The sequence below is a fragment of the Somniosus microcephalus genome, chromosome 3, assembly GCF_052327205.1.
Source record: "Somniosus microcephalus isolate GS21.2 chromosome 3, FLI_Smic_1.0, whole genome shotgun sequence".
NCBI lineage: Eukaryota > Metazoa > Chordata > Chondrichthyes > Squaliformes > Somniosidae > Somniosus > Somniosus microcephalus.
In genome coordinates, this window is record NC_140989.1 from 124449283 (window position 1) to 124459583 (window position 10301).

The following is a 10301-nucleotide window of genomic DNA, read 5'->3' on the forward strand; positions in this document are numbered from 1 at the left end:
ACCCATCGTTTCAGCCTGTTCTTGCCCCACGGAACTTATCTCTTCCTATCTCGACTCTATTTTTTCTCCCCTTGTCCAGTCTCTTCCCACCTACATCCGCGACTCTTCCGTCACCCTCCGCCACTTTAACAGTTTCCAGTTTCCCGGCCCCAACCCCGTCCCTTTCACTATGGACGTACAATCCCTCTACACCTCCATCCCCCACCAGGATAGCCTGAGGGTGCTCCGCTTCTTCCTTGAACAGAGGCCCAACCAGTCCCCATCCACCACCACCCTCCTCCGCCTGGCTGAACTTGTTCTCACATTGAACAACTTCTCCTTTGACTCCACTCATTTCCTCCAAATCAAAGGTGTTGCTATGGGTACCCGCATGGGTCCTAGCTCTGCCTTCCTTTTCGTGGGATATGTGGAACACTTTGTTCCAGTCCTACTCGGGTCCCCTCCCTCACCTCTTCTTCCGGTACATTGATGACTGTATCGGTGCCGTCTCCTGCTCTCGCCATGAACTAGAAAATTTCATTCACTTTGCTTCCTATTTCCACCCTTCCCTCACCTTCACATGTTCCATCTCAGACTCTTCCCTTCCCTTCCTCGACTTCTCTGTCTCCATCTCTGGGGATAGGTTATTGACAAACATTCACTACAAGCCCACTGACTCCCACAGCTACCTGGACTACACTTCCTCCCACCCCGCCTCCTGTAAGGACTCTATTCCATTCTCCCAGTTTCTCTGTCTCCACCGCATCTGCTCTGACGATGCCACCTTCCATACCAGTGCTTCCGACATGTCTTCCTTTTTCCTCAACCGAGGATTCCCCTCTACCGTGGTTGACACAGCACTCGACCGTGCCCATTCTATCTCCCACACTTCTGCCCTCACCCCTGCCCCTCCCTCCCAGAACCACGATAGAGTTCCCCTTGTCCTCACCTTTCACCCCACCAACCTCCACATTCAACAGATCATCCTCCGCCATTTCCGCCACCTCCAGCGTGATCCCACCACCAAACGCATCTTCCCCTCACCTCCCCTTTCAGCATTCCATAGGGACTGCTCCCTCCGCGACACCCTAGTCCACTCCTCTACCACCCCCCAGCACCCCTTCCCCTTCGCCCGGCACCTTCCCGTGCAAGCGCAGGAGATGCAACACATGCCCTTATACCTCCCCCCTTCCCACTGTCCAGAGGCCCAAACACCCCTTCCAGGTGAAACAGCGATTTACTTGTACTTCCTGCAATTCAGTATACTGTATTCGCTGCTCATGATGTGGTCTTCTCTACATTGGGGAGACCAAACGCAGATTGAGTGACCGCTTTGCGGAACATCTCTGTTCAGTCCGTAAGGGGGACCCAGAGCTCCCGGTGGCCTGTCACTTCAATTCACCGCCCTATTCCCACTCAGACCTCACCATCCTCGGCCTATTGCATTGTTCCACGGAAGCTCAGCGGAAGCTCGAGGAACAGCACCTCATCTTTCGATTAGGCACTCTACAGCCCTCTGGACTCAACATAGAGTTCAACAATTTCAGATCATAACCTCGGATATTTATTGGCTAATTACAGGGTCATTACATCCATGGTACAAAACAGCTGCAGGTTGTATTTCTTCTCTTTAAATAATAAAAGCTTTGGGAACAGGCACAGTGCCTGCTGTTTATATATTTTCCCTTTCTTTTTTTTTAATCCACACTTTCGTCTGGGTTTTTTTCTTCCCTCCCACATGGCAGCTGTCCTTCATTCTGCCAGGGCCATTCACACTTCATCTGGAGCCATCCTTTGTTCCTTGAATATCTCTTAATGTCTCTTAATCTCTCCTGCTTTCTATCCTATCTCTGACCTTCCCTTTTGTTCTTTCATCCCCTCCCCCTTTCCCCAGCCCCCACTTGCTTTAAAATCTATCCCTCTTCCTGCTTTTTTCCCCCAGTTCTGACGAAGGGTCTTCGACCTGAAACGTTAACTCCGTTTCGCTCTCTACGGATGCTGCCCTGGCCTGCTCAGTTTTTCCAGCATTTTCTGATGTTATTTCGGATTTCCAGCATTCGCAGTATTTTGCTATCGTGAACCAAATCAGTCCTCTGCGGTAGACTAGATACCCGAGTCAGTCTTGACAAAGGGTTTCGACCTGAAACATTGAATCTATTTCTCTTTCCACGGATGTTGCCTGGCCTGTTGAGTTTTTCCAGCATTTTCTGGTGCTAACCCAAGTCAGATAGTTCTGTACCGTTCCAGGATGTTATTGATGACCGACCACCCAGCCAGGCTCATCGAAGGGATGTAGGAAGGTTATTCTTCCATCTTGGCTTGCCAGTGCTCTGTTCTGGTAAGCTGCACAGGTTTAGCTAGTTAAATTTGCGTATACTTACATAGAAACATAGAAGATAGGAGCAGGAGTAGGCCATTCGGACCCTCGAGCCTGCTCCGCCATTCAATGAGATCATGGCTGATCATCCAAACTCAGTACCCTGTCCCTGCCTTCTCCCCATATCCCTTGATCCCTTTAGCCTTAAGAAATATATCCAACTCCTTCTTGAATATATTTAATGAATTGGCCTCTACTGCCTTCTGTGGTAGAGAATTCCACAGGTTCACCACTCTCTGGGTGAAGAAATTCCTCCTCATCTCTGTCCTAAATGGCTTACCCCTTATCCTTAGACTGTGACCCCTGGTTCTGGACTCCCCGACCATCGGGAACATCCTTCCAGCATCTAGTCTGTCTAGTCCTGTTAGAATTTTATAAGTTTCGATGAGATCCCCTCTCACTCTTCTAAACTCCAGCGAGTACAAGCCCAATCGACCCAATCTCTCCTCATACGTCATTCCTGCCATCCCAGGTATCAGCCTGGTGAATCTTCGCTGCACTCCTTCCATGGCAAGAACATCCTTCCTCAGATAAGGCAACCAAAACTGCACTCAATACTCAAGGTGTGGTCTCACCAAGGCCCTGTACAACTGCAGCAAGACATCCTTGTTCCTGTACTCAAACCCTCTCGCTACGAAGGCCAACATACCATTTGCCTTCTTAACTGCCTGCTGCACCTGCATGCTTACTTTCAGCGACTGGTGCACAAGGACGCCCAGGTGTCGTTGCACTTCCCCTTCTCCCAATCTATTGCCATTTAGATAATAATCTGCCTTCCTGTTTTTGACACCAAAGTGGATAACCTTGCATTTATCCACGTTATATTGCATCTGCCATGCTTCTGCCCAATCACCCAACCTGTCCAAATCATACTGGAGTTTCTCGGCATCCTCCTCACAGCACACACGCCCACCCAGCTTTGTGTCGTCTGCAAACTTGGAGATATTACATCTAGTTCCCTCGTCCAGATCATTAATATATGTTGTGAATAGCTGGGATCCAAGGACCGATCCCTGCGGTGCCCCACTAGTCACTGCCTGCCACTCGGAAAAAGACCCGTTTATTCCAACTCTTTGCTTTCTGTCTGCCAACCAGTTCTCTATCCAAGTCAATACCTTGCCCCCAATCCCATGTGCCTTAACTTTACACGCTAATCTCTTATGCGGGACCTTATCGAAAGCCTTTTGAAAATCCAAATACACCACATCCACTGGTTCTCCCTTATCTATTTTACCAGTTACATCCTCAAAAAATTCCAGTAGATTAGTCAAGCACGATTTACCTTTTGTAAAGCCATGTTGACTTTGTCCGATCCAGTCACTTTTTTCCAAGTGCTCTGCTATTACATCCTTTATAATGGACTCTAGCATTTTCCCCACTACCGATGTCAGGCTTACTGGTCTGTAATAACCCGTTTTCTCTCTACCACCCTTTTTGAACAGTGGGATAACATTAGCTACCCGCCAATCCATGGGTACTGTTCCAGAGTCTATCGAATTTTGGAAGATGACCAACAATGCATCTACTATTTCTAGGGCCACTTCCTTAAGTACCCTAGGATGTAGATTATTAGGCCCTGGGGATTTATCGGCCCTCAATCCCATCAATTTCCCTAACACCATTTCCCTACAAATACTGATTTCTATCAGTTCCTCCCTTTCATTAGACCCTATGTTCCCCGACATCTTTGGGAGGTTATTTGTGTCCTCCTTTGTGAAGACAGAACCAAAGTATGTATTTAATTGGTCTGCCATTTCTTTGTTCCCCATTATAAATTCCCCTGATTCTGACTGCAAGGGACCTACGCTTGACTTCACCAATCTTTTTCTCTTCACTTATCTATAAAAGCTTTTACAGTCAGTTTTTATGTTCCCTGAAAGCTTACTGTCATACTCTATTTTCCCCCTCTTAATTAATCCTTTTGTTGGATCCTAAACTGCTCCCAATCCTCAGGTTTACTGCTTTTTCTGGCCAATTTATATGTCCTCTCCTTGGATCTTATGCTATCCCTAATTTCCCTTGTTAGCCACGGTTGAGTCACCTATTTTGTTTTATTTTTATGCCAAACTGGGATGAACAAATTCTGTAGTTCATCCATGCGATCTTTGAATGTTTGCCATTGCCCAGCCACTGTCAACCCTTTGAGTGACATTCCCCAATCAATCCTACCCAACTCGCACCTCATACCATCGTCATCTCCTTTATTTAAATTCAGAACCCTAGTCTCTGAGTCAACTATTTCACTCTCCATCTTAATGAAGAATTCTATCATATTATGATCGTTCCGACCCAAGGGGCCTCGCACAACAAGATTGCTAATTAATCCTTTCTCATTACATAATACCCAGTCTAAGATGGCCTGATCTCTAGTTGGTTCCTTGACATATTGGTCCAGGAAACCATCCCGTATACACTCCAGGAATTCCTCCTCCACAGTATTGTTACTAATTTGGTTAGCCCAATCTGGGGGACAGAGGGGGGTTGCGGGATAGTCAAGTGTTCACACCTGTCAACCTGCGTCTAAGCTCTGTGCAATTAAATAAGGAGGTGAGGAAGAAGTAGAACATAAATAACAATTTTGTTTTATTATATTTTGTTTATTATTATGGCTTTATAGATAACACCAGATGGAAATGATAACATTCCATAGTCAGAAACAGCCGGCACTGTGCCCATTCCCAAAGCTTTTATTATTCAAAGAGAAGAAATACAACCTGCAGCTGTTTTGTACCATGGATGTAATGACCCTGTAATTAGCCAATAAAAAATGCATGGATAGACTGTATTTTCTTTCAAGACAATACAATACTGAAAGGCTTTTACTATTGTTTCCCCTAAAATACAAGGTGTCAATGTGAAGGGATATTTACTAGTCCTAGCCCCTTTGGAGCTACCCCGGATCAGGCGTATTTCTCAGACATTCACTTTCAACTAAAGTTTAAGGTAGCCGAATCCTAGGGATGCTTAATTGTGTCTAAAGGTCCGGGCTATCTCTCCCTAAAGGAAAGGAACAACCTGCAAATGTTACCATCCCCCAGATAGCGCTTTTAATAAGTTTAGCTAGACTGCAACGTCCCGGATATTGTGAGGGTCTGGAGAACTCCTCTCAGAATTCTGTAACTCTTCACCAAAGAGTGTACAGAAATTGAGTTCGCGAGTTTTTGATACAGAAGACTTTTGAGACAATTCTAAAAATATATAGAGATTTATTAAAACAGCTGACACGCAATTTACAGTTGGTGAATCAGTCAATCGCAACTTTAACAGTTCTAAAAAGAGAAAAAATACTATCTTAGTAACAGAGAATCTTACTTTTAAATCTTAACTTCGCTACAGTATTACAGTTCTTAAATTTTCTATACAGGATATCCATCAACATCAAATACCTTTGATCCCCGAGGTACAAAGAGTTGGAGACTACAGAGCTGCCTCTGTAGCCGAGAATCGCTTTGCCCGATTAAAGCGAATCGGATATCCCATTTGAAACTTCAATATTTATACTCTTTTTCAGTGGTATTTCCTTTAAAGTTTCTGCTGAAGGAAGTCAATTATCCCTATTCATCTTTCTGCCGACCTCTGCAATTCTTACTGCTACATCAGCTGGTAGCATTACAGAATCTTGTCTCATCTCCAGGTGTTCTAAGTTTACCATATAGAATGGTGTGAAGGGCAGGTGTTCCTTATTTTATGTCATCTTTATGAGGGCAGATGTTCCATATCTTATGTGCCATCTTTACGAAGTTTAAATTAGAACACCCTATCCAGGGTGGACCATTGTTTTTGTTCTCAAAGGTCAGCCTGTCGGAGCCATGCACCTTCTGTTTCAATAAGGTTATTTATTCAGGGTCAACAACTGTCTTATCTCAATAGCCAGAATTATTTCATAGTTAGGTTTCTAAATTTCCAAACCCAGTTTGTCATGTGTTAATAAGGCCAAAATTCTTTCACAAGGTACTGTATTTTTCTGAATAGGTTATATGGCCTATTCCTTCACAAATGTTCAATAACCGCACTGACCATATACCATACAGAAAAAGCTAGTACCTAGAGCATCAAATACTATGTAATGTTTCAATCCATTAGTTATTTTTCATCCTCATGTTTTGCCTTTTTTCCACCTTTTGGTCATACAATTTCCTAGCAGACTAGGTGGCTAATCAACCTCCCTCCATAGTGCTGTATGGCTAATTGTTGAGAAGGAATTTACCCACTAGCTTTCCCTCCCTAGATTCTGTTATTAAGTTATTATAACACTCTTGCAATATTTCAGTACATCTCTATTCAACTCTACAGTGTACTAAATGTATTGGTACAGTTCTGACAAAGGATCTCTAAGTTAACTAATCTTTTCTCTTTTCAGATGATGATAGACCTGCTGAGTATTTCCAGCATTTCTGTTTTATAAATATAGCTGTTCAATCTTTAAAAAAAAAATTAAATCCTTAATATTATGCTTGCCTAACAAGCATCATAAAAATAATTATTTTAGTTCTATGGTAACATGTACAGTACAAAATTACCAAAAGCTCAATAACTATGTTCTATAAATTTTAATAGTTAAATGTGCTCAACACACACTGATAAGCTCAGATTTGTAGTTCTGTAGCATGCAAGATATGTTTTCAAAAGCAGAGATTTTTCAGAACAAAAGCTACAAAAACTAAGAAAATACAAAAGTAAAAGTTCAGTAAATATCTGTTGCTTTTTTATTTTAATATATATTTTGTAATGCTATTAATAGTTTTTACATAAGTAAAAACAAAAGAATAAGTCAGATGGAACAGATTTGCTTCTAGGTTTTCGTGTGCAATAGAAGGTATTTCACACAGTCTTTTATAAACCAGTCAAATTCTCTTAGTGTCTGCTGGAATATTTCTTCTAAACTATGGATCACAGATGATAAGCATATTATTTTAGTCCTTTAAAAATAAAACATTCAAAATCTTCAGTCTTAAGACTACATTCTAAAAAATAAATCTAATGTAGTTAGGACTATTCACAACAAAATGATGTCGTATTACAGTATATAAACAAACATGTAAAACATACGTTTTGCATATCCAGTTTCAAAATAAATGTAAAGTTATTTATGACATGCAAATAGTCACACATTAAACCACATACAGTATAATTGTGGCCATTTACAATGCAAGAAATTACAAGAAATTGCTTATTCGGTCATTTATTAATTGAATGCAATTGACCCCTGTATCCAGACACAAAAAGTATGTGATTTTTGCACCAGATCCTTTTCCTAAATTGGTTAACACTGGAATTCCACAACTACCACTGGGTCGCCACACTTTTGCCAAGTCAACGCTGGATTGAGGCAGAAAGGGGACAGGATCATGACTGGAGTGTTACTGTTTACTTTGTGCATGATAGGAATCCATTGAAAACCAAACCTTAATAAAAAAAATACTAAACCGTAATAACGAATACTTCCACCTCATAAGACACAGAAATAAGTGGAAAAGTTTCTTCCATATTAAGAATTAAGACTTTTAGTGGTAGTTTATATTTTAGAATTTCCCAAGGACTCAAAATCCACTGTTCATTTTCAAGATGGGATGTGTGGCAACCTTTACTTTACCACACACGATATCCTAATTTGGTCAAAAACAACTTCAATAATATCTGAAGCTGTTTAAACAAAGGAATTTCTTCACCCAGAGAGTGGTGAACCTGTGGAATTCTCTACCACAGAAGGCAGTAGAGGTCAATTCATTAAATATATTCAAGAAGGAGTTGGATATATTTCTTAAGGCCAAAAGGATCAAGGGATATGGAGAGAAGGCGGGAACGGGGTACTGAATTTGGATGATCAGCCATGATCTCATTGAATGGCGGAGCAGGCTCGAGGGGCCGAATGGCCTACTCCTGCTCCTATCTTCTATGTTTCTATATTACACACTATAAAATTGTAGATAGAGGACTGAGGTAATCTACAGATTCGGATGACAGCCATAGATTCTCAAGGCCAGTTCTTTGTTTAAGACATCATTTTACCTCCTAGAGTGTTATAGTTGAACCTCCAAACAATGAATGTAAACAAATAATCAAAGAAACAAAAATGAGTATGATTATAACTCAAAAGTAAATTTTCACTGTAGTTACTCTAAGAACTGTACAGCAGGCAGACTTATTAATGTTACTGCACAAAGGATTTATTTTTTCCCCTGCGCATGGGACATCAAGTTTCCATGAAAAATAGAGTGTTATTTATAAAAAAGGACTGACTCTCGTCATGGTTTTACAGTAATTGCATTACATAGAAATTACAGTACAGAAACTGGCCATTCAGCGCAACTGGTCTATGCTGGTGTTTGTGCTCCACACGAGCCTCCTCCCACCCTTCTTCATCTCACCCTATCAGCATATCCTGCTATTCCTTTCTCCCTCACGTGTTTGTCTAGCTTCCCCTTAAATGTATCTATGTTTGTCGCTTCAACTACTCCACGTGGTAGCAAGTTCCACATTCTCACCACTTGCTGGGTAAACAAGTTTCTCCTGAATTTCCTACTGGATTTATTAGTGACTATCTTACATTTACAGCCTCTAGTTTTAGCCTCCCCCGCAAGTGGAAACATCTTCTCTACGTCTATGCTATCAATCACCTTCATAATCTTAAAGACGTCTATCAGGTCACCCCTCAGCCGTCTCTTTTCTAGTTACAGTAACAGGTTACAGCTTGGGAGGACTATACAACACCACATTAAGAACCAACACTGTCAGATTTCTCCTAAGATTTCCACCACATTCTAGGCAATCCTGGCTTTATTAAGATCGGCAGGATGTGTTCCTCAAGTTTTTCACAACAAAGATGTTTCTTTTGGAAAAGCCGTAGTAACAGGCCACTAATATATATTATGGAACAGCACCTCAACTTTCGATTAGGCACTTTACAGCCTTCCGGCCTCAACAATTTCAGATCATAACCAGCGCTCCCACTTCCTTGCACAGCAGGAGCTGGTAATGGTTCTGCTGAAATTATTTACACTTCCTCTGGGCCTATCTTTTGTTTCTTTACTTTTCCCATTACCACCCCCTCCCATTTTCCCAGCCTTTGTACTTGCTTATAAACTGTTAAATCTCTAACTTAAAATCATAGCATCATGCAGCACAGAAGGAGGCCTTTCAGCCCATCGTCGCTGTGCCGGCTCTTTGAAACAGCTATCCAATTAGTCCCATTCCCCTGCTCTTTCCCCATAACCCAGCACATTTTCCTTATTAAGTATTTACCCAATTCTCTTTTGAAAGTTACTGAAATCTGCTTCCACCACCCTTCCAGGCAGTGCATTCCAGATCACAACAACTCGCTGTGTAAAAAACTGTTTCCTCATGTCGACTCTGGTTCTTTTGCCAATCACCTAAAATCTGGGTTCTCTGGTTACCGACCCTCCTGGCGCTGGAAACAGTTCCTCCTTAGTTACTCTGTCAAAACCCCTCTATTAAATCTCTAACTTATCCAAGTTCTGACAAAAAGGCATTGACCTGAAACGTTGACTCTGTTTCTCTGTCCACAGGTGCTGCCTGACCTGCTGAGTATTTCCAGCATTTTCTCCTTTCATAACAAAGACGCTCACCTGTGGCCGCCCGCCGTCTCCAGGGCCAACGGTCCTCGATGCTGTCTTCACTCAGCCTCCGTCTCCTAGCAACCAGTGGAGGCCACCCATTGGATGGCCAGGTGCGCGCAACCTCTTCCAGGGACAACTGCAAGCGATCACGTCAAATCAACAGGAAGCACATCTCCCCAGCATAAAGGGCTTATTCCCGATCCCTCCGCGGATTATTATATATATATTTTAAAAAAGTGCGTCATTTAAAAAATAGAAAAACCGTTAAGTAAACAAAACTGTATAATTTTGGCATTTATGAAAAATTATTAATATATTAAAATAAATATCAACTTTTTTTTATTACTTACGGTTTACGAGTTTGGTAC

At 42.2% G+C, this 10301-nt stretch overlaps 1 protein-coding gene across 2 annotated transcripts in view; it reads right to left on the minus strand.

Moving 5' to 3' along the window:
• Positions 1-10118, minus strand: part of wdpcp (WD repeat containing planar cell polarity effector) — a 322735-nt gene extending 312617 nt beyond the window's left edge. Inside the window, exon 1 of one of the 2 annotated variants that reach the window (XM_085981577.1) lies at positions 9943-10117. The gene's annotated coding sequence lies outside the window, so the exon portion shown is untranslated. Of the gene's footprint in view, positions 1-9942 lie in introns of both variants that reach the window. The other variant, XM_085981578.1, reaches the window with a different exon arrangement.
• Between the last annotated feature and the right edge of the window lie 183 nt (positions 10119-10301).